General features: G+C 41.4%; 1 protein-coding gene across 11 annotated transcripts in view; it reads left to right on the top strand.

Moving 5' to 3' along the window:
• Nucleotides 1-25,109, top strand: part of MAGI1 (membrane associated guanylate kinase, WW and PDZ domain containing 1) — a 300,198-nt gene that overhangs the window by 63,264 nt on the left and 211,825 nt on the right. The window lies entirely within an intron of this gene.

The following is a 25,109-nucleotide window of genomic DNA, read 5'->3' as shown; positions in this document are numbered from 1 at the left end:
GGTCCAGCGTGGGCCCTTCCCATGGGCTGCAGTCCTTCAACAGCTGCTCTAGTGTGGGTCCATTGCAATAGAGTCAGACTTGCTGTGCACCCTGTACCTAATGGATGGCTCCCTTTAGGTCAAGTGGCTTCTCATTTTGGAGGAGGAAGTCTTCTGCTATATTTACTGTTGAACTTGGCATTATCGTTGAGCTGATGCACCTCTCATTAACTATATCCCTGCGGCATTTCAAGCAAACAAAATAAGCTGGAATGTTTCAGGTCTTGTTGTGTTTGAAATAGTTTAATTTTTACCATACATTTAGATATTAAAATGCTTTTGTGTTTTTTTTAATGACAGTTTCTTCCCAGGGTTTCAGCACTTTTATCTACCTTATTCTCATTTTCACCTGTCTTGTGCAGCTATTCCCCTCATCAGAGCCCTAATGAGATTTATGAGTGAGGTTGGTTAGCAGGGAATAAAATAAGCGTTGCAGGGGTCATTTGTGAAAGGGTGAATAGTTTTGACTTCAGTTTTCTTTAGCAGCTATTTTGAATTTCAAATCCAAAGAAGAGAAAAGATTAAAAAGAAAAAGGAATTTAGAGAGGCCGCAGGAACAGAACAGCTACTTGATTTCCGAGATGGATCTGTCCATGTGCTGTTAGCCTGGTTCAACCCAGGGGTTGGTGTTTGTGCCTGCTCTGTTCTGGACTATTATCTTCTTGAACATAATTAAGATCATACACTCCCCAAATAAGCAGAAAAGGGAATTGTAGATTCAGCTGTTGCCAGTGCCTTGAGTATTTTTTTGTTTATTCCTTTCTAGCTAGTGTGGAGGTACCTTTTTTTTTCCCCAGAAGATTCTCTGTGGCACAAGACCTTTGAAATCTGGGAATGCTCAGTAACCTCACCCAGCCTACAGGACTTCCTTTTAGCTGAACTTAACTTGCAGCATAAGCTTGAATATTAGTTTGTGAATATTACAGCCAGAAGAAAGTGTAGCTCTTTAGTAATTTCAGTCCCTGGAGAATGATCTACCAAGGAGAGGCCCTGCCTGATGCGGTGATTTTTTTCTTTTTTTTTTTTTTTTTTTCCACTTCTTGAAGTAACTTTTCCTCTGCTTAATATGGTGGAACTTCAGTTTGCACCCGAGAGATCACGAGAAATTAGTGTCTTAGTAAAGACAGTCTCTCACAGTGAGTCATGAGCCCTTCACGATTAGGTGAGGTAAGTTTTGGAGACGTCAGAGCCACAGAAGTCCTCTTGAAATAGCATCTTCTCTGTTGTGCATCTTGTGGATTCTTCCACTGCTGCAAAGAAGCATTTGCCTCTTGTTTTCTGTCTCTTCCCTCAGATGCTACCAGTTGCTCTTGACAACAGAGATTCGGTTGCAGAGACAGATGATGGGCACTGTCTTCCAGGAGATGTGATGGCTGACAGCTAGGGATTGCAGGTTTTCCTCTGATGATTAAGATCAATTTTACTGACATTTTCGATGGGCTAGACCTTTTAAAAATGAAAAGATTTTCCATTGTATTAGTAAGAGGGAACAGGTAGTGCTTGTCAAACCGTAAGGTGTTTCAGACACCTCTGCACTGACCTCTCCAAACTGCTTTACTTTAGATATACTAACATGAGAGCTGGCTCTTCCATGTAATTTGGGATGCACACTGTATACCCTCCTTATTGTGCCTTGTTTATGTATTGTTCAGATTTTTGGTTTGGACTAATGTTGCATTTTACACATGGGTCCTTTCTTTTGCACTTAATTACATGTTTTTGTGCTGGGTTTCTTCTGAATCATGCTTGCTGTTGCTTGAGGGGGGGAATAAGTCATACGGATGGTTAGGCTATGCTCAGATTCTTTTTTTTTTTTTTTTAAATAAGTTGAAGCAAGTGCAGAAAAACTTTGCCTTTTCATCTGTCACGTGTTCAGCTGTGTCTCGGGGAACTGCTTTCTGCTAATGTGTCCACTGATGCCTCTCAGGGGGAATAATGATGTGTGATATATAGCTGAAGGCAACAGCATAAACTCTTTAAATTTGGTTGCACTCATCAAATTGTCTGTTATTCCTCCCCTATTTTTTTGCATTTTGCTGACAGCTCTTGGTAAAGATTGCCAAGTAGGAAGCAAAGGTGCAAGCACTGCATATCTTTACAATTAATAGAATGAGAGGCAGAAGTTTTTTTGCTGTTTATTTATGAACAAATGCCATAATGTTATTTCTCCTTTATTTTGAATTTTTAACAAACCATCCAAATGGTAGAGGCTTTGTGTAAACTATCTGTTTAACTATGCTGTTATTGACATGAAATAGTGGATTACAACTGTAAGCCATCAACAATTTAGGTTTTTTTGGCGAGGTGGAAAAAATAATTTTTTTCTGGTATTACATTACAAGATGCAGTGATTAGGAGTAATAGTATTGTCGTGATGTCACGCATATTACCCATGGTTATAAACACAAAAATATCCCTGGTGTTGAGATGCCTTGTGGGTGCTATGTATGTGTGGTAGTCTGCTGGGAAATCTACCTCAGGTCCCTTTTCTGGGATCCATAGCTGTCTAAGATTGGGAAAAAAGATAATTTGGCTGATCTTCCTCTCTGTTGCTGCCATGGAATATCCTAAGGGTCATGTGTGCATCGGAGAGATGTCTGGTAAGAAGACTTGGACCTTTCCCTGCCCCTAGCCACGTTTTGTTCTTTGTTGCCTGCAGCTCTCTCCTTTCACAGTCTTGGAGATGCCTCTTCAACCCTCTGCATAACCCAGGAGGAGCTGCTGGCGCAGAGCAAGTTTAATACAGTCTGTCTCTGCCTAAATTTGAGGACCTCCACACAGATACACATTGCAGAGAGGAGCTTGTGTCCAGAGGAGAAGCCCAGGGTCTGCAAGGGAGGTAGTCACAGCTGGAAGCAGAGAGGCTGAGGAGCTGCTGGGGCAGAAGGACCCACAGCTTTCCCGGGGTGGCAGGAAGACCAATGTCCATAGTCTTGGCACCAAATCTTGGTGGCTGGGTGCCTGTGCTCGTGGAATTCCTCTATTTCTATTTTCTCCATCTCACTGAAAATGTGGGAAGTTTAAAATCCATTAGCTGATTCTGTCATAAAGTCAGGCTTTTCCTGCTCCTTACTGAATCTTACACTAGGGAGGGGAGAAAGCAGCCCAACCTCGGTAAATATCACTTTAATAACAGTGTAATAACAAATAACACTATAATTTTATATCTACAATTTATGTTCCTTGTATTTTTCAGACTCTGGACCAAGAAAGTATAGTAATAACTGGTGTCAATTTAAATAAGGGAAGGCGATAATCGTAACCTTTGAAATAACTGGAACTTTTTATGTACTTTGCAAATATATTCTCTGAAAGGTTATGCAAGTGCTTTAGCTAGACACAGAAATTCTAGTGTCTTTCCCCCCATAATTTCTTCAGTGCTATTTTCTCTTTATTAGTGTAATTATTACAGGTTAGCACTGCTATCATTTTCTCTTTTCATAGCTCTGTAGCATGCTATTATTTTCAGGAAGCAAAAAGTAGGTGTCTTTAATAGTACCATTACTGTTCTTCAGCCTTTAAATTTCATATAAAAACTAGTTAAGGGATATGATCCTAGCGTTAAAATCACTCTCCGTGGAATGCAATAAGATGATTTATAACATAAATATAAACCCTTAATAGGCACCCAAAATGGCAACCCTCAGAGATTTAGTGGCACCAATACTAAGCTTTTGATCACTTTAACAGCACATTCCTAGAATTTTATGCAGTGAAGGAAAATTTATTTCCTTAGCAATGGATCTCTGGGCATCGGCTTGTCCGTGTTTCGTTCTGTTGTCCTGAACTTTAGGTAATTTATTGACAGCATTGGAATGTAGGGATGGCAGTTCTGTGGGTTTAGGATGATGGTAACATAAACACTTGGAGTCAGTAGTGAAAATTCAGGTCAGTTCAGAAGGGACTGAAGGTTTCATAACAAAGTGGTGTCACTTGCCCACCCCTGAGAATTCATTGCTGCAAGTGACACCAGCTGGTAATTCAGCAGCTGGAGATTTTGGAGCTGTGCTGGAGACCACTCTGTGCTGGAAACAAGTCAGCCTGAAGCTTTAGGGCTGTGAAGTCTTAGGCAGGGGGTAGGGGGAAGTCATGGTTTCACAAAATGTTTGGCACTGTTTAATATGAGAACATTTAAATACCAAACATTTCCAGATTTCATTGGAAATTCAGGTTAACTGACCTCATTTGCTGTCAATAGTTACTCAAACAGCTGAGAAGCTACTTGCTCTCCAGGCTGCTGGAATATTAATTTGACTGCAGATTATGTTAACTTTTGCTGTTTCCCTTAGGCATTTCTTTATTTGCTACCAGTAAACCCCTAACTTGCCTAAGGTTTTGGCACCCTTAACTAAGGCTTAGTATTTAGATGAGTGTTAGTCTGTACCTAAGGTTGCAGTTATGACTTTTTTAGCCTTTGGAAGAAGTAAATGTTAGCAAAATAATTTCCTCCCTATGCAGCTGTGTTCAGAAAGCTGCTAGTGAAAGCTATTGCTGCTAAAATAACACTGAATTTTTAAACAAGTTCTTCAGGCTGTTATACACAATATGGTGTTCTTTTCAAGTTTTGAAATAATGTAAAGATTCTTTTTCATCTTTTATTGCTTGCATACCATGAAATTGGAGACCTATGAACTTGTTTGGATGTGGCCACAGTCTTCTAGCTAATTGTTAAGATAACATAGCTGCAATGTAGAACCTGCAGCAGCTGTACTCCTCCAAACCATTCGATGCAAGCAAGCCTAATCGTTTGATATTTTAGTTTTCTATCCCATTCCAATTGCTCATGTTTGTTTCCCCAAGACCCTGTGTCATAATCGTAAAGGCATGTCAGAATGATTGCACTTTTCTTTTAAGAACATTGTTTTTATTACTAGATTTCTGGTATAAACAGTGCATTCATGGCCAGGATGTTCTCATACGTTAACTCACCGAAGAAATTAAGTGTCTGGGAAAGATCAGCTAAATATTCAGACCTGGCCTTTTCAATTACTTTACGGTTTATATTTTGCAGTATAACCAAAGCCAGAGTGCGTGTATTTGATGCCTAAACGTTTGTTTTACACTGAAATGAGCAGGAGAGGGAAGTCTTTTTAAAGACCTACTGTTTAGCAGTCAAAGCCAGCTTTGTTGTGACTTCTTTGTATGCTGGAAGTGCCTCAGGTGGGATCAGGAATGCTGCTGTGCAATGCGAGTCCCAACCTCACAGAGACAGGTCTCTCTGGGCCAGACCGAGGGTACAGAGGGAGGGCTCAGGTGTGGAGCCGGTTGCCCAGGACTACCTGGCAGCTCGCTGGCAAAGGTGGGGGTTTTCACCAATTTCCCTCTCTGCCGATATGCTGAGGGCAAGTGTGTTGTACGTCAGGCGCAGCGTGGTGTCTGGGGGAGTGCAGTTTATTGGGCTGTCACTAGGACTGACCGAGCTCCTGGGGACCTCTTGGGGATGGGCCCCGGGAAGTCTCCTCATGCTTCCATGCCAGTAGCAAGGTCAGGGAGAAATACAGCCTTTAAAAATCTCCCTGAAATACTCTTTGCAGAAGTAGTGGCAAATATGAAGTGCTGGTGCAAGGTTTATTTCTAGCTTTCGTTGGAAAACATTTAGATAATTCCTTTATGGCTATGAGCAATTCTGCCAACTCAACATCAAGCAGATAAGTCGCCCTGTTCCTTGTCCCAAATGTATGCATTGTAAATGAGAATGTCACACTTCAGACAGAAGTCCCCGAACTATATCAGGTTTCCCGTGACATTGAAACGGTGCTGTGCAAACAGAGCCACATGTCACTGTCATGCGTTAATGACACCTCTCAGTGTGTGACATGACCTCAGACGCAGCGGCTCAGTGTGTCAGTTAGCAATGCTCTGCAGGAAGGAACAATCCCCTATATTTAAGGGAAGGGGGATGAGGCAAAATCTCCCCTCTGCAGTGGAACCAAGAGGTGATGCTGAGAATTAACATCAATTAAATAGCCCAAAGCTTGGGATATTTCCTAACTCAACATTGGAGCCTGTAAAGTTGAAATAAATTTTGCTTTTCTTTCCATGTAATGTTGAGCTGAGCCAGCAACATCTGTGTCAAATTTCCATCAAGCATGGTTAAAACCTGTCAGTTTTGAGCCCTCCTGCATAAAACATCTGTAACAGAAACCAGCATTTGAGCCTGACTGAGCCAGGCGAGCAACGTGATCTGTCATTATATTTAAATGTACTGGAGAGACTTTGTGCTTCTCATGCTCTGTGGCAGTGCTGGATCTATATCCGATAATCTCTTTGCTCGTTGCTGTGGGGCTGCACGATGTCCTGCTCATTGGGAGAAAGTGGCCGGTGTGCAGGCATTTTGGGGCAGCCAGGAAACACTTGGGAGCCCGTCTTCGTTTTCTATTTCATAGCATTAAGAACATAACCAGCTCTTGATGCAATTGCATGTGATGACTGCCTGGCCTAGCCCCGCTTTTCTGCAGCGGCCTGTGATAGTTCCTGGGGAGCACTAGGCATTTATGTATATTAAATACAGTAATTGTGAATTATGAGATTAGTGGGTGAGGGAAGAAGCCACGTGCATTCAGGAAACCCTAATGCAGTTGGGTCTCTGGGCTGTACATGTTGTCGTCATTGTGCACAGCTCTGAGCGACAGGGAGCAGGTCTTTGTGGTCAGGCCCCTCTCGTTCGTGCTTTAAATCTCTGCCTGCATGTAAAAATCCCCCTTTCCTCCATCTTTACCTATACCAATACTTGAGGTCATCTTGCTCCTGAAACACAGTTCAGGAGCATCTTGCCTGTCCAGTCTTTCCATGAACGGTTGGTTTGCAGCTAACAGAAAATCAGATATTTTTCCTGGTTTCTTTGAGGATTTCTTGTTATGTACACTAAAAGCCTGACTCCAGGATCTAGGCAGTTTTCTTCAGTTGCCTCCAAATAGCAGAACTGGAAGGTATTTGGAGGAGGAAGAGGAAAAAAGGGGACACAGTTTTGTGGACCCGCATGAGATGAGGCATAATGTTGGCTGCTCCTTGTTCTCATACATTATCAGACATTTGCAATCTGGCCATTTCACTTGGCTTTACCTTGTGTCTTGATGCCAGTGAAAAGCTCTGGTATTTTATTGATGCTTCCTTTTTAGTGCTGTGGGTTTTGTCCATTGTGGTAGCTTTATACATTAATACCTTTTTTTAAATTAGTATAATCAATCTATGACTGTAGCCAAGGACTTCATGGCAACCGTATGGATTCTGCCTAGACCTCTGGATTTCAGATGATCCTAGGCTTATAAGTTTGTTCTTATTTACTGCTGAGACTTACACCGAAAACATTTAGTACCTGAGCAGAGCCTCAGGGCTGCAGTTCACATTCAATACCAATTAATCCAGGTGGATAGGGACTGCAGATTGGACATGAGTGGGACATAAGGGAAAATTAAAATGCTATCTGAAGTTTCCCCTGGCTGCTGGTATGTGATTTGGACCAGTACCAAGCTTCATGCACTGCTTGAGACTTGCTTGTGCATGTCTCCTACCTCTCCCCTCCTGCCAGGGCTGTGTCTTACAGGTGTGATCAGTGCATGAAACCCCAGAGCAGGGGAGGGTGCTCCCAGGAATGTGTGCCATGCTGTGGTTCATGTCCCAGAGGGCTTTCTTTGTGGGAAGGAAGACCCTTAGGAGGTCTGTGGCTGTTGTGGTTCGGGTGCTAGCCCCTGGGCTGCTCAGAGCGGCCCTCCTTTCTCCTGATGTCTGGGGGGATCAAATGACTTAGGTCCGTAAGCAGGGGGTAATTATGGAAAGTGTTGTACTCCAAGGAGCTTGTATCTGGTAAGAATGTTAATCACGTCTCTGTATTTGGTATAAATATTTACATCTGAACGGTTTTAATTGGAAACTACTGTTGATTTTAAAAACATTCTACACAAGTGATGGAGTGTCTTTGCATGCTTAATAGGAAGAACTGGTTTCATGTGTGATTTAGGGTACTAAATAAGATACTAAGTTATGCAGAATAAAATGTAAATGTATGTTCCTTATTTATGTTTTTCAGGTAAGAAATTGCATTCCGTTAAGCAAGACTGCCTAAGGGAGTTGACAGATGCTGGCTCTATGCATTCATTTGTAAGCTACCAAATCATGCAAAGTATTCTAGCCTGCGAAGTTAGGAGCTCTGATTGTAAGTAAGGTATTTTATCTCTTCTTAACATGGTGAAGAATTTTTACAAGACAGTGGAGGTGAGGAGGGAGGTCTTAGTGAATCTGTCTTAGCCGGATTTGCGAATTGCGTAGGCAATTGGGTGTCTTCTCAAGAGGAGTTGAGAGTAAAGATTAATTTGGCAAAATTTCTTGCCAAACTCTGAGACCTGCCATATCTGAACAGCTAGAAATACTAGTGAGGTGTTGAGAGACCATGTGTCACACTGGCAATTCTCAAAACACTTGGAGAACTACTACTGCAGCTGGACAAGTGGGTTTCATGCCTTCTGTTCCAGACTGATGTGCACAGGCTGCAGAAGCAAAAAAAACAGTGAGTCTTCAATTCTTCCAGTGCAAAACAAGCATTTGGTTATAAATTTACTGTTAAAAGCCAATGCAATGGGTACTTTTATGACTTCCAGCAAAAAACTCTGTGGTAACAGAAGCATTTACAGTGGTTTGTGTCTTTTTATTAAATTCCTGTTCTGATAGATGACATCAAACAGCAAGAAGTGAATAAGCAATATATTTCTTCCTGTGGCATTTTGAAAACAGAGAATCATATACTAACCTTGAAAATATTCTAAAATTGCCAGTGAAAAATAACCATGAAGATGCCAATTGTTTCTGTCTGTATATCATTGTAGCAATGTTCCATTTGTGATTAATACTGGTTTCTCTGTCATGCTCATCCTATCACATTTTAAAACCAGAAAAACAGGACTAAACACAGAAGGTTTGATTTAAAAATTTGAAGCTTTTTTTTTTAAAAGTCTAATTTAGTCTTCTAATACTTTTATACTTACCTTTATAAATCGGAGGCAAGCTGTGAGTTTTCCTGGTTGCTAACCTTTAAAGTATTTATGTAAAGGCTTGGATCCTGGAATTGTATAACTATATGAGCATCTTAGTTTCCTCTGGAAGAAGGCAGTTTCTGAACTATGGAAAACTCTGCAATCTTCAGGCAGCTTAATTTATCTCTTTCTGAATCCTGTACTTTAGACCCTTTCCCTTTATCTTTTGGAGCTAGTTGCATGCATTTCGATTGCTTGGGGTTGTCATTAGGACTGCTGAAGAAATGAGAACGTTCTGAATAACATTCTTGAATTATCAGTTGTTTTCTTACACCATCACAAACATCAGTGAAAAGGCAGGTTGGCTGGCATGTTTACAAGGATTGACTTCTCAATGCCAGAATTACTCTAGACCTCAGATTTATCAAATACCAGAATTTGTCACTTACTGAGGGGTAACACAGGGCACAGTCTTAAACAGTTTACAAATTTCCTCATTTGGAGTATGGCTGCCTAAAAATACTCTCAGATTAGTGCTATGCCAATAATTAAACTTCTTTGGTTCAGTGGCCAAAATGAAAAATAATAACGAAAAATAGTTCCTGGTCACTACCAGTTGAAGATCTTTTACCCCCAATTTTCTCAGCACAATGAAAAATCAGAAGGAATCATTTTGCCATAATGCATAATTTTATTTTTCTGTTTTAATCCTGTTTAATATTTTGTCAGCTTTCTGAATTAAATTGTTGCTTTTAAATATCAAAAACCCCCATACTTCTTCTAAATTCTGTTCTTCCATTCCTTCCCTTTGCAAAACTGTTCACTAAATACCATCCAAACTAAAGAATACCTTCTGGTCCTTCACTGAAAAAATGCAGGTCTATGGAATGTTACATACAAATTTTGCCTGACTACTCTAGATCTTTTTGATGTCTCTTAGATAATCAGCTGCACAGATAGATAGTTCTTTAAATAAATGTCACAAGAGGCAGTCTACAGCTCTAGTTGTGTTGTATATGTAAGTATTGCTGCCCAGTATTTCATCTCCACAATGCTATATTCTCCCCCTGCCTCAAAACTTCATTTTGCCACCTCCCCCGCTCCTTTTTTTGGTCCATCACTGTGGTAAGCGATACAAAAGGCATCAAAATGTTGCTTCCAGTCTCTTATAGCTAGGAAGTCTACCAACTGCAATCAATAACTCTGAATTTCTAGGGCAAATTAAATGAAAGCAATATATATGACTCTCCCTCATTACACAGGAGAGGAATGGAAAGCTAGAAACGTGATCTGGTTCTTGTAGATACTTGATGAAAAATAATAAAGCTTTGCAGGAAGGTACCCACCAGGAGTCTAAATTGATTCTCTTTGTTACAGCTGCTTGAGATTTGCATTTTTTTTTTATCAAGAGACTTTTACCATAAGAGACATTTTTTCCCTTCTAAATAGTTTATTTGGTAAGACAAGGAGAGAAAAGATTTTGCTTAGACAAACACCAAAGAAACCTTCAAGCATTACTTCATAAAGGCAAAGCTACTGTCCATCTTTGCCATGGATACAGTGAGGAGCAGGTGCAAGAGGGCTAATTCAAGTCATTAATCCTAATATGACTACATTTCCTGGCCTTTCAGTGCCAAAAGTGTTGTTTGAAGGAGGTCTCCATTTTAATTCTAGAAGCGGATGGAGAAACTTGCCCTAAAATTGCAGTGCAGGCCCCTGGTGCTGCAGTGGGCTCCTATAAGGGAGTTCCTGCTCATGCTTGTGTAGTCCTCTCCTGCCCTTCTCTTAATACTCCTTTTTTAATCCTATGGTTGTGATTATTTTCATCAGCAAAGCACTTTGAGCACGTGCTTAATTTAAAGCATGGCTCATCTCATGGAAGTCAAATGGGATTTAAGGTGGCGTGATAGAAGGTCCCACAGCTCAGCGTGACCTGGGAGGGTGGAGAGCCTTGGGCAGCACTTGGATCTCAATCCCACTGCCGCGCTGTACCCGCTGTCCTGAGAATCGCCCTTTCCCTCTCCGCACCAGAGTGGCAGAGGAAGATGCGATGAACAGCAGCTAAGGCTAGGAAGTAACAGCTATTTAACGCTATCAGTGGTTGTGTTTACAGGCTAACCAGGCATGGCTGTAGCAAAGAGAGCAGCTATTGGCCTTTTATACCAGAGAAGCTGTGAGAGTTAGACACAAGTAAAACTCTCAACTAACGTGCTGGATGTCTACTTGGTTGCAATCTGTTCCTCGGCAAACATGGGCTTTTGTTGGGTGATAGATGATGGCATGTTGAGAATGGCTACCAGTCTTTTGGATGATATGGGCGAGCCGTAATTATTCTTAGCTGAACATAAGGCTGGAAAATATTTGGCAGGAAGATGCCTTTGCATTTTAATTAATCAGTGTCTTGGAAACAAAATGAACCTTGTGCGCTCAGTTGGCTTTGACAGTGGAGAGCAATGTCCTCAGCAGAGATCACCTTTTACCATTTAGCTCCAAAATACAGCCCTGGACCTGGGCAAAGAAGGCTATATGGTGGTTAGGCTGGTTTGGAAGTTGTCCTGCATCTTCATTTTGATTCCTTGCATGATGCTGTCAGCCAACAGAGATGTCCCTTTAGTATGATAAAGGGGATGGATGCAAGTGTTTTTCTTGCAGAAGTTAAACCCAGATTTGTGTATCTGGGAAATTGGCTCTTCTACCCAGTTAACGCAGTGTCTGAATTTTCAAACTGCATGCTGTGTTGTAGAGATTCCTCTTGCCTATCCCCTTTCAGACTATTTCCCCAGAAGGAGAAATGCCAGCATAATTTTAATATGCATAAACTGTGGAGGCAATGATGATAATTAACAGCAGGGTGCCCAATTTTGAAATACTGTATTTATCATTCCTTAGACTTCTTTTTTTATCAATCTCACTTTCTGTCAGGCTGTAAAAATTTCTCCCAGACAGAGCTAAGGTTTTCTTGCAGAAAAGGGAGAAGGAACATGATTCAGAGAAGCCAGAGCCTAATCCTGCCCTTCTTGAAGTCGTTTCCAAGGCTGCCATTGATTTTACCAGCACCCAGTTTGAATCCTTGGACTGTAGCTCATCCAAAAATACTCCAGGCTTCAGTATGACAAAAAATAAGCAGGATAGAAATAGGTTACTCTGCTTTCACAGTCCATGCTGCTGCCTTTCGATTTAATACAGAATTTCATTCCTGCACCAATTTTCAGACATACAGAATATTAACACCATTAATTCACTTTTACATTCTTGAAGAATTTAAATCATCTGGGAACTTTATTATTCCAATTCAAAACATAATTTAAATCCTTAAGGAATTACAGTTGTTGTTAATGACTCTCACATAATTAATTTCTTTATGAAATAGAATGAATGCTTAGTGTCTCAGGTACTAAATGGTCTATATTCTTACAGTGCTGATTCAATTTTAATTTAATTAAACTGTAGGATATCTAGTTGAGAAACATTATTAAAAAAAGAACTTAATATGAAAGGCACAGTGATATTATTCTTGCAGCGATAAAACCTAAATCAGATGGAAGTGGAAATCTAAATCAAGCGGAAGACTAGTGCAGAATCTGTAATCTCTGTTTAAAATGTAAGACACTTTGCAGTCAATAACTTAATCTTATTTGTTTTCATATCAGTCTTATTTTAAAAGTGACTTTTCTTTCATTGTTTTGTGTTCTTCTGCAGAGCAAGTCATGGCATCTGAGGTGGCTTGCACAAGACACCTGATTTTGTTCATTTATCACACTTTTGTACAGCTGTAAATCTCTTGGATGAATACTCAGCTGACCATAAGTCTCTTAAATTCAAGAGATGGCACTTGTTTACACCGTTCTTGCCTGTTGTCTTTGTCAAGGTGATTACTGTTTTGCAAAAGTTTGTGAGAAAAGATTTGAGCTTTGGTAGCTATGGTCCGTACTGTTGTGGGTTATTGGGTTGTTTCAGGGCTTTTTTAACAGTAGCATTGTAATTCAGTGTGTTAGGAACATAGTGCCTTTGTAAACACATGCACTGTGTACTACTTGTGCTTTTGATGAATATCATCAAATCATTTGGGCTGGAAAGATTCCTGGGAGATTGTGTGGTCTAACCTGTTGCTGAAAGCTGGGACAGTGTTGAATTCAGACCAGATTGCTCAGGGCTTTGTCTAGTCAGGTCTTGAAAACTTCCAAGGACAGAGTTTCTTCCACTTCTCTGGGCTCCTGTTCCAATCCTTAATCACACTCAGGGTGAGTGTATCCAATATGTCTGTCTATCCAAACCAGGCTGTTGTATCTCATTCTCCCACCGTGTACCTCGATGAAGAGCACGGCTGTATTCTCTGTAAGCCCTGCCTAGGTCCTTGTTGGCTTCTATAGGTCCCCCTAAGCCTTCTGCTTTCCAGGTTAAACTAACTCAGCATCTCTTCACAGCTTATATGCTCCAGCCACTGACCATCTTGGTGGTCTTGGCTGGACTTGCTCAAGTGGATCAACATCTTTCTTGTATTAGGGGGCCCCAAAATTGGGGGCAGTGTTCCAGCTGTGGCCTAGTGAATGCTGAGTAAAGGGGATTAATCGCTTTTCTTGATCTACTGGCTTATGCCCTTGTTGCTGCAGCCCTGGATCCTGGTAGCCTTCACTGCTGCTAGGGCTCGCGTGTTGCTGACTGTCCATCCAAACCCCAGGTCCCTGTGCAGCATTTGTACAGATGTGGTCCTAGACAGCAGTTTGCAGAACACTGTGGTTTTTACTAAGAAAGGCAAACACTGCATTAATATCTTAAAACTTTGACTTGCATCTGCTCTCTTGCCAAAGGATTGAACCACCACCTGCTATTAATTAAAAACAGCCTGCTCCAGCTAGTGGCTAAGACCAAACTCAGGCATATGCATCTTCTATTTAAGCAGAGAAGTTGTTTTAGGCATTCACATGACTCTCCTGGCATCCTCTCTCTTTTAAAGGCCAAATTCAACCCTTTCTCTTGACTCCCACAGGCTTTGAGCTGTGCCTAAAACATTTCCTTTCAGTCAAAAGCTGTCCAACTACTGCTTTCTAGACTGCCTGCACAGGCACTGAAAGAGATGTGGGGAAGCATTAGAGAGAGAATTAGAATGAATTAGAGGAGCCAAATTTTATAAAGGCTGGAGGAAATGCAATGTAAATGCCAGTGACAGGGAGGAACTTCCAGTTCCTTCAAGCTGAAATCTTGTTTACGTGTTTGTGTGTGTGCTTTTTTTTTCTTCTTTGCAGAACCTACTGCCTCTATGCCCTTCCTCACAGCTCCTTGCTATCTTTGTCTAGAAAATGACTTGTGGACTATATTTGTCTTCATCCAAGTCACTTTTCTCAGTTAATACTAAGTTTTCCACTGCTGACATTGGTGGGACCCTTCTCTCTGTCCTCTCCCATTCCCAACCCTCATGGCCTTTCTTACCAAGCCACCAGACCTTGAACCCCAGGCACCACCTCTCTATCCCACTGGGCACAGACAGTTTCATTCTCAGCTCTGTGCCTCCCTCACCCCTTCCATCATGCGTCCTCCTCTCTGTTTTGGCTCATTGTTCTGGCTGGTTTTTGTTGCATGTTAGAGCTGGTGCTTTAATCCTCAGGCTGATGCCTCTGCTGTCCTGTCCCCACTTGTGGCTGCCTGAGGAATTGCCTGGCTCTGCACAGCCGGAGCAGTGGTTGCAGGGAAGTCCGGAGCAGGTCCCATGGAGCAGCGTTTCCATGTCTGACTGAGGTTCCTGAGCCTGACTCGCGGGTGCTCAGGCTAGAGCAGAGTCGCTGCAGGGCAATGAGGGAGGAAAGGAAGAATCCTGCTGTTCCACACTGACCAGCTGCAGCCTCGTGCATGTAAGTGGCAACTGTTGGAAAGTCCCAAATCTGACTGACCAACAGCATAAGGACATAAGTCATCTCCATCTAGTTCTGATGAACTTCAAGGCCTCGGTCCTAATGTGTAATTTCCCAGTAAAATATTTGAAATACAATTTTTTAGTCAAAATAATGCCTCTTCTCTGATCTCCATTCTTTGTTTTCTTTTATAAATTGGTATTATATTTTGCTGTGGTTGATATCTGGTTGTATGGCACTGTTGCACTTTCTCTCTGGTCTGCACAGCGTCAAACACTTTTATTCTTGAGATTATTCAGTGTGTGGAAACATGTTCTATTGGCCATCCTGTCACGTGTGGTATGACAGCTACCCAATGTCTTTTTTCCTAGCCTTAGTTCTTTAAGACTTTTTGTTTTTGCTGAGGAAACACAGAATTATTGCTATTGTATTCAGTTCCTAAGTAAATGTTTAATGGATCATTTGCATGGCATCTCTGCACAGGTGATGAAACTGGTGCAGCCTAATGCAACCCATTACTCCTCCCAAAGCAGTATCCAAAGGAGGAAGAAAAAAAGGTGTCATTTAGACTCTTGACTTCTAAAATAACTTTCTGCTAAAGCTATGAGGTCCAGCTGTTTCCTAGCACTTACCTTTTCTTAATGTAATTAGAAATTTAGACACAGGTTTACTTCACAAAACCAAACCCCAGATCTTCACACAAAGGCAGCCCAGGATTGGCAGACCTACTGGAGCTTTCAGTAGCCAAGCTTTTTTAATTGATTAATCTCTGACAGTGCTGCAATGAGAACTGAACCTTTTAAATAGTGCCTTACTACTTTCAAAGTACTCTAAAGCACATTCTAAAAAAGCTGACAGATGATACTGCTTGGCATCGTGGCTGTAGGCAAAACCGACAGCTCTTACTCTGTCAGCAGCTGTTCAAATGCCACAACAAATGGCAGAACTTGGGGTTTTTTTGGAGGAAGTGTCCTCTGGCCAGGCCACCAGCACACTCACCTTGTTTTATTTTTCTTTTTCAGAGCAGGCAGCAAAATTTTGCTGTAGCCATTCTGTTTGTAGAGCTTTCTTACTCTGCATGCACTTGAAGCTATTGCAGCGCTGCTCTGAGCAGGACAGTTGTTTGGGATTGCCCTTAGTGCCTCCTTTGGGGCATTTTACAGAGGAAAATGCTGTTATTAAGCTGCCCCTTCTAAGCATGGTCTTTATTAGGATAAAGCTTAATTTCAGTCTGACTGAGGGCTTGTGTGGCACTTCTGGTAGGTGATGGGTTTGACTTCATTGCTGTGAGCATTGCGGTGCGTTTTGGTTCACAGGAGCAACAGCACAGAGCAGTTGCCACTCGGCCTTCTTGTGCGCAGGGAGTGTTTTGCTGCAGGACGCATGGGTTAATCTCCTCCTGCACTTGGAGGCATGTTCTTTGTGTTCTGAGAATTGTTTGATTCCCAGGAGCCTGAGCGTGCCAGTGCATCCTCTGCTATGGCCTGCCCACGTGCTGGCAGCACTCCTGGAAGTCACCTTTTCTCAGTACATCTTAAATGCTCTGGGGCTGTGAAGGCACCGGTAGATAGGACTTGCCCAGGTGTAATTTGCACCATGTTCTGTATAATACTTGTAAAATGTGCCCCAGGTATTTGAAGCCTCCTGTGAGCTAATGTGATGATGACTACCTGGCATACAGTAATCTGGATCTGGGAGGAAGAAGTCCTGGGGAGGTGCCAGCACAGAGGTGGGTACCGCTATGGAAACCTCCTCTCCCACTGACCCACCCCGAGTGCTGGTTTGCAGAGCCGCAGCAGGGTAGGGAGATCCGTGGGTGCACAGTTAACACCCGACCCTTGAGACGTGTTTATGGGCTCGTCTTTGAGCATGGGGAGGCATCTGACCCTGCCTAAGCCTTTTGCTGTGTTTGGGCAGCTGCTGGAGGTGGTTGGGGCTGTCAGTCTCCCTCCAAAGGCTTTCTGGCAGTGGGGTGGCTGTTGGACGTGGGAGCTGTAACCCTGTCTCTGCTGTCACATCAGTGTGTAGCCTTGGGGCAGACTGTTTAATCTCAGCTTGATCTCCTCTGAAGATCTGACCTTATTTCCCTACTGTATAATTTTTACAGCCACATGAGGATTGAAAATTAATTAGTTAATATCTGTGAAGCACTTCAAGTGTGTTATTTAAGGGTGAAGTATTATCGTAATTCTCTAGGGAAGTGTCACAGTGTTTAATGTGTGTACTGGCATCTGTACTTCCTCAAAACTTAGAACATATAAATCCTGTTTCAGATCCTTTGATTTCTGTATCTTCATTATTCATTTTGCCCTAGTTTGGAACTCGCTTTTCATTTGATTTGAATTAGAAACATACCTTCTATCTGGCAATAGTATGTAAAGTTAACTTCAGCTTTTGGATACCTTGCTAGTTTCAGCAGTATTTCTGGGAAATATTACCATAACCACTCCAGTCTATAGAATTGAGGGGCTGCTCTAATTCCCTTGTGTAACTTTCACTGCATGTACTTTTCTGGAATGACTATATCTTTTACATTTATTTTCATCCTGATACGTCTGCACAATACTTACAGAAGGAAACTGTAATGACTCTCAACAGTGAAGAGGATGCTCTGAAGGGCACTTGCCTTTGTTCCCCATATTGGCTAAGGAAATATTCAGAAACACACACACATATGCAATGTTTCTTTGGAGAGCTAGCCATTACAATGTGAGATGGAAAGCTGGCATTCTTGTCTCTGCCTCTAAGATAAATATCTTTATATATTTTTGACTTCGTTTTCTGTCTTCTTCCACGCAGAGTTTATCCTGTGACTTTTGCTGTGCTTCTTATCCCTTAATTTCTTGCTCCTTCCTATCTCTAATGCTGTCATCAACTGTTGTTTAGTAGAAAGCTGGCAAATATGTGTGAACTAATCATCTTTCCTTCTGTCTGAAGTTTTCTCTCCAGGGATCTTTAGAAGGCAATTTATTTTCTCTAAATCAAGGTGGCAGGAGTCACATAGCCTTCATTTTACTGATTCCTTGCAAGGCTACTTGGTATTTTTAAAGCTCTCCCACTTCTTGTTAATAACCTGTCCTACCCCCCAAATACGTATTCTGTGCATGTCCACTCCAATGACTTATTATACTTCTCGCTTTCAGAAGAAACCCTGCAGTTGCTTCAAATATGTGGCCCTTTAGATGGCTCAAGAATCCCGAGGCAATGGCTGGGCAAATTTCTCTGTAGTCCAAGGCGACCCTTGCTGGGGGACAGAGCAGAAGGGCAGCAGGGGACAAAGCCAGACATGCTCCCCGCCTCCCCGAGATGTGTATGACAAGAGTGGAATTAGCTGGGTAGTACAACCAGCAGCACCTGAGTGTTTGTTGGGGTTGCTGGAGGGCACAGGAGCAGTGCCTGGATGCAGTGGTATTTTCCCATCTGCTGTCTGCAGGCTGTTGTGAAAGGCCCCCAAGGGAAGAATTGCAAGTTCTCCATTTGCTCTTGCTCTTTTGGCCTTGGCACTAACACAGGGACTGTATTTGGCATGAAAACTGCTTTGCTATACTGCAGCTTGTCACATAAATGGTGGTTTAAAGGATGGATTAAATATGACTCCATTCCAGCCCCTGTATATTGTGTTTATGGATAACTATTTGTTGATCCACATAGGAGTTGCTTTCCGTTTTTAGCATCTATGTAAAAATCCACGCTATATATAAATGTGTAGCCTTTATAAGGACCTGAAACTTCTTCCCACAATACTGACACATTTACAGAAGTGGGGGGGTACAACAACACAAAAATCCAACATTCAGCATCCTGAAGACCTGCCTTCTGGCACAAAACACACTCGTTCTCACACAGGGCAATTTTTTAATCTACCAATACACTTTTGAATACTTTGGGGAGGAATGACCCAGCAATCTAGATAACTGCCTCGTGATTAGAAATAAGGGGAAGGCAGATGCCAGCCATTACAGAAGTGTCAACAGAGAAGCATTTGTATTGCTCACTCTGAAGTTAACATGCACAGACAACATTATTGCTTAATTTCAGCTGCTAGTATTGAGAGTAAAATTTGTGTTAGCAGGGCGAGGCTTTCCAGTGCTGATCCTGGGAGCTCTGTGCCAGTCCTTCTTTCCTTTCTCCTCTTCAAGAAGGCTGCTCACAAGCTGATCGGGGGTTTTGTGGTTACGTGGGAGCTGAAGCATGCTGGGCTCTGAACTCGGCATTCATTTTTGTATTGCAGAAGTGCCTAGGAGCTGTACTGAGTCCAGGACCCTGTGCAGTAGAAACAGGCAAGGAAAAGGCTGTGTGTCCCCCACGCAGTTTAGCCTCAGAGTAAGAGAGGGCCAACAAATACAAGACCATGCTCAGGCCGGCATGGAAAAGTGAGCGATCACATCGTCCAGCAGTGCCTCAGCACCAGCCCAGCTTCTCTCGGTGCATCATCCATCACAGCACAAGCTCTGTGCTGACACTGCAGAAGGGATGACTTTCAATAGTACTATTTCACCAGGGCTGTCTCAAGACTGGTGAAGACAGCTCTTTCATAGCTATACCTCCCCAGTATAAGTATGACTGCAAACAGTGGCTTGCACTTGGTCTGCCTTCTGGAAATCACTGCCTGTGTTCTCATTTGTAAGAGGAGTGAGCTATAACTTTGTGTAACTCCTAAACTTGCTTTTTTTGCATAGTTATATAAAATACAAATATCCTGAGATAAAAATGAGTGTTTTGGTGTAATCGGTTTCCATAAATATTTCATTGGTGTAATTACCTGCTGCATTAAATTATTTCTTGCTTGGCTTGTGCCTGATAAAAATACGAAATCTAATTCATTTCTGGAGTGTCAGTTTGAAGTAAGTGTGTGGATGTATTTGTAAAACCTATTAAAAGAAAGAGGGGGAAAAAATAAAGTCATGCAGGAAACAAACATCTGATCATTTTCAGCAACACGAGATTAAATTGAAAAATGCCCTTCCAAATTTGTGAAAATCTCAGCAGTTTACTTGATTAAAAATGTATTTTGAAACGTAAGTTGTTGGAACATATAGAAAAAGAACAAATCAGGTCTGAATACCTTTCCCTTTCCCCCTCCCCCCCCCACCCCCTTTCTCATTTTAAAGATTTGTGCTAGAGAGCTGATATGTAATACTGCAGCAGGTCTGAAAAATCTCTCTTAAACCACTGTAAAAATTACTGTGATTCTTCTGGATTTAGGGATTTATGGATTTTTTTATTTTTTTTTTTTTACATTTTGGTTTTGCTTTTTTTCACATCAGCTAATTTCCTTTATTTTTTCGATAAATGATAGAGCACGCAATAAAGTCAAGATTTTTCTTAATGATTTTAATGACATAAACTACATCAGAGAGAGATTTCTTCAGAGTGTTTTGCTTCTGTCTGGAGGACTGAACTACAGCACGTATACGAGTTCTTCGCCCTTTGTCCAATTTTTTGAGGTCTTTTCCCCTTTAATTAGGCTATTTTTTTTGTTCTTACATCCACATCAAAAAAAAACCAGCTGATGTCAGCAGGCTCAGATCACCATGGAGATTTTCCTAAAGTAAAATCTGATATTAGTTACTGTTGGCCAGTAATGAAGCGTTATGGATCAACAAAAGCCAGCTCCCCAAATTCCCGAATTCTCTTGGGTGTTTCAAACCTCATAGAAAGAAGCTGCAAGTTCATGGCCTGATCCCTGATAAAACCCAACCCTGCAGCTCCCTCTGGAATTGCGTAGGTCTGTTTTCCCAGGACGCCCATGTCTGTGCTCTGGGAATAAGCCATTGCAGAGGATGAAGCCATGTATACTGCATGAGTACATTGCTTATTAAATTTGCATGAAAACAAGAGATTCTTATGTTGTAAAGGTAGCAAAGAGAGGCTGGGTGTACAAAACTTGAATTCCACCAGGGTGATCTTGGCACTAAGAGCAAATACTGCCATGTGATGAGAGAATAATTGACATAAAAAACGCATATATTTGGGCCTGAATGCAGGCTGCTGCAATGAGTGGTTATTTTCTTACGTTGAGCAAGGTTGCTTTGTACTTCAAGGCTCTCTAATGCGAGTACCCAGTGGGTGGCAGTGTACAAGCTTTGGATGAGGCATGTTCGTGGGGGTTTGGTTTTGTGGCTTTTTTTTTTTTTTTTTTAATTCTCCAGCTAGTTTCCATGGTGATGGCTGCAGCTTTGATGCCTGTGCAAAAGTGGAGAGTGAAAGAGAAATAAGAGGGCGATATTGCATTAAACTAGGAGTTGAGTAACCCATGGAAGTCACAGTGGTCACAGCAAACAGCAGGTTCTGCCAATAAGAAAGTAGTAGGCACAGAAATCATAGATGCCTGAAGAACAGCTTCTATCGAGCTAAAGGCAGCAGTAACCCTGAAGGATTTAGGGGCAAAAAAACAAGGCAAATTTGTCATGTATTTATATTAGCTGAACTAGACTCCCTGCTGGAGTTTGTAGAAGATTTTTGCATTATGTGGGTAAAGTTGTGATAAAGATAATAACAATACACAGTGAAAATGGATTCTCTTGCTAGTAGCTTAAGGTGATATGTCTAAATAATATTGTGGATTTAAATGCCAGGTGAGAGAAGCACTGGTGTTTATTAACTCATTCAAGTTTTGTGTTGAATCAATTTTATTTTCTGGTAAAAGAAATAGTTGTCAGGCTCGAATTTTGTATTTGTTAAAACTCTAAAATTCTCTTTTACACATGTTGCGCCTCCTCTGCAGCAGTAACCTCCAAATTACGCAGCAGAGGTCTTGAAATTCACGCACTGCAGTAATTGTCGATACTGTTGAGTTTGCACCGTAATCGTTTGTGACTACTATGAGACATGGCTTAATTTAATTCCCACAATCTACAGTTTATCAGCATAGATTGATCTAGGTCTATTTTGTGTAAAAGCTGCTGATCCAGGAGTGTTACAGGTTGTTTCTCAGATCTGACTCTTCCTTGCTGCTTCAATTCGATCAACTTGTCCCACTTAGCTCAAACACAGTCTGTCAGGTGGAGAGGGGTCTGCCAGCTCTTGCAAGGGGGCAGAAGATAAAGTCCTAACGCATGCTGCACCACCTGGAGCTCTGAAGCCATGCTGTTTGCGTGAAACTTAACTGCATATGGAAGTTTTGGGTTTGGTTTTTTTTTTTTTTTAAAGAATAAAAAATATGGGGAAGGAGTGTTTAGAGGGATGCTTGACCAGTGCTTCTTGTGGGAGTGTGCATATGGATCATGATCTTTCTCCAAGCTTCCCTAGGTTTTTAGTGTAACTGCATCCCCAGTTCATCACTGGTGATCTCCTATGTTTTCCCAGTATTTTCATCTCCCTCCCTCATTTCTCACCACCCTTGCCCTAAGGCCTCCTCTGCTTCTTGACCAGACACCAGCAGAAGTCCCCCTACCTGCAATTTGATCCTGTCTCACTGAGATCTTACCAGCCCTTGAAGCAATTCTTCCCAGATATTGCTAAGCTCACCTTCAGACACCTGCCTTCCACAGCAGATCTGCAGCATGTCTGCATTTCCTCCAAATCATGCTTGATGTGCAACCTCAGGTGGTACAGTGGGAAGACTTGAGCATACCTTATTTCTGTGGTGTCTGGATTTAAAGTTTCGTGTCTGATGTTGATTATTTGGTTTTGAGGTATAGATACATGTAGTAGGAGTTGCAAAACCGTTGTTGGAAAGAGACAGTTGCTGCTTAGACTGCTTGAGGGGCAACATGGAGGACAAACCTTGTTGGCAGAAATTGCTGTGTGTGTTTCTTGGTGTTCAGTGTGGTTTCTAAAGGATCAAACAGAAGGAAAACCAGCCTTTCTGCAGTGCTGGGTCCGTGAGTATGCACAGGAGGAATGATAGAGTCTCAATAAATGGCAGATTTGAGCAAGAAATGAAAAGAAAGTAATGAAAGAGATTGCTGGGTCTTCTTATTTTTTTTCCTGTGGTTGCTCTGTCTCTGCATGTGCCTTTCTCTCTCATTCTCAATGCACGCACTTCTTTAATGAAAGATGATCAGCCACCTTAGTCATATGCTTCCCAGTCCTCAAAGCAGCTCTTCTGTATGGGGGATGTTTGGGCATTGTTGACTGACTCTTAAACAAGTGATCTTTATATCACAGAGTGGCCAGACAAGATTAAATATAATTTCCCTCTGTGTTTAATACAGAATATCTGAGAATATTTTTCCTCTTTAGAGTTAAGTTAAATTAAGAGAGGTAACTTGCTCAAATTGACTTCATGGGCATGAAACCTTCATTGTCATTGTGGAAAATTCATCTCACTCAGGGTTGTTTTCTGGACTTATACAGGTTCTTGCAAGCTGTTTGAGGGATGCTAAATATATTGCAGCCAAGGAAAGCTGACAAGGATCGTAGCTGCCAAATTTCTAATAGCAACTTCGTAATTTCATTGCTTTTTCAGCAACAAAGAGAAGAAAAATACTGTTAACTTGGCAAAACCTGTTGTTCTGTGTTTCTCAGGATGTGGTAACAATCCTTATTAAAATAACTGAATGTAAGTCAGCAAAAATACAACTTGCTTTCAACAAAAATTAAAGCTATGTAACCTAATCAGTATCTGAAATTAATGTATGACTTTCCTTGTTGAAATACATCACCCTTCTCCAAATGAATTAGACTGAGACTTAAGACTTGAGGATTAGCAGAGGGCTTCATTGAAATATCATCAGTGTTGTCCCAGCAGAATCAAAATCCTGACACTCTGGTTACTGAAATATATTTAAGCTTTAATTTTAAATGACTGACTTTTACTTTAAAGGGATCATAACTTAGAAACTTAAACATAACTTTCTTTTCAGAATTGTTGCCTCGCGTGCTTGCAGATCAAAATAACTTTCACCACTTTATTAGTGCTACAATCTCATTTTCAGGTTACTGCAATGCATTTAGAGTTTTTACAAGTTAATGATGCTTACTCTCTTGACTTTCAAAAAGCAGTATCAATAGTTGAACAAAGTCTTTCAGACTTGCAGCATCCGTCCTCCCCAAAGGTCCATGTTTCCCAGAAGGCTGAAGACTGATGTCACTTTGGCTCTAGCCTGCTAAAGAAGCCCAAGAAATGCACACCAATCTCAAATGCAAAGCTTCAACAAGAAGTCTTCTTTTTCAGTCTTGGCAAGGAACTCTTAAGCCAATAAAAATTTTAAAATAAAAATACCAAAAGAGTCCAACAAGTTCAAGCATTTGGTAATAAAAGAGAGCTCATGTATCCAGGGTTATGATCAGGTTTTCCAAACTGAGGACAAGAAATTCATGTTATGGTTGTTTGGCCTATCTTGTTTGTATATTTGTGGAGCAGAAGATAGCACAGCAATTGGTGTTCGGTGAAGCTTTTGGCACTCAGTGGTAGAGTTTGGCTGCCTTTAGCTGAACCAGGGCTTTGTATAACATGTACATGCTGTGCAAGGTGGGAGTGTTAAAGATTTCTGTAAGATTTTTGGTGAGTCAAAGGCATAAAAAAGAATATGCATTAAATGACAGAAAATATTTGATTTTCAGAAGGCTGCAGTGAATTATGAATAAGTTTAAGTTTGCATATTTTAAGATTTAAGGAGAACTTGTCTCAGTTCGTGATTTTCTTCCTGAATTGAGACTGCCCTATGCATGTTTTTATAGCAGGTGGTGAGAGCCTGCCTTTTCCAGGAGCTTTAAAATCAATTTTGTTATTTAACTAACTCAGCTTCCCTGAAATTGTAGGAACCCAATCCTGACACTGTCTTTGACCTTTCCATGTTCTTCATCTGGTACATTAAACAGTTTGTGGCCAGCCTTGTGCCACTAAATGCGTGACATTTGTTAGAGGTTTTGCTGTGGTGAGTAATAGTGGAGGGAGGATATATTTTGTGGGCTTTTGCAGGCAAAATGCCTTATTTCATGGTTGCCTGCAATTTTGGGAGACTGGATTTGACGTAAATGGTGGCCTTCAGCACGATGTTCCTCAAATGATTATGTGGAGATGTGACTATCTTGACTTGCAGTCTAATGCTCTGGGATCACGTGTTATTTTCTATCAGTTCTCTAATTGCCTGGGTATATTCTGTGTCTGCAGTCTGAGATCACTTACTCAAATTAAACATATTTGGAGTAGCTTCTATCTTTGTGACTTGTGGTTAGGGCTATTTTATGAGCTGTGCCAGTGTAGTGATTATAATAGAAAGACCTTAAGAAAATAATGACTGTGCCATATCCTAGGAGTGAATGGCTGAAACTTGAAAGCCGAGTTAAGAATGCCTTATAAAACTGCTCT

Source organism: Nyctibius grandis, chromosome 10 (assembly GCF_013368605.1).
Source record: "Nyctibius grandis isolate bNycGra1 chromosome 10, bNycGra1.pri, whole genome shotgun sequence".
NCBI lineage: Eukaryota > Metazoa > Chordata > Aves > Nyctibiiformes > Nyctibiidae > Nyctibius > Nyctibius grandis.
The sequence above is the reverse complement of the archived record's forward strand: the minus strand, read 5'-3'. Positions and strand labels throughout refer to the sequence as shown.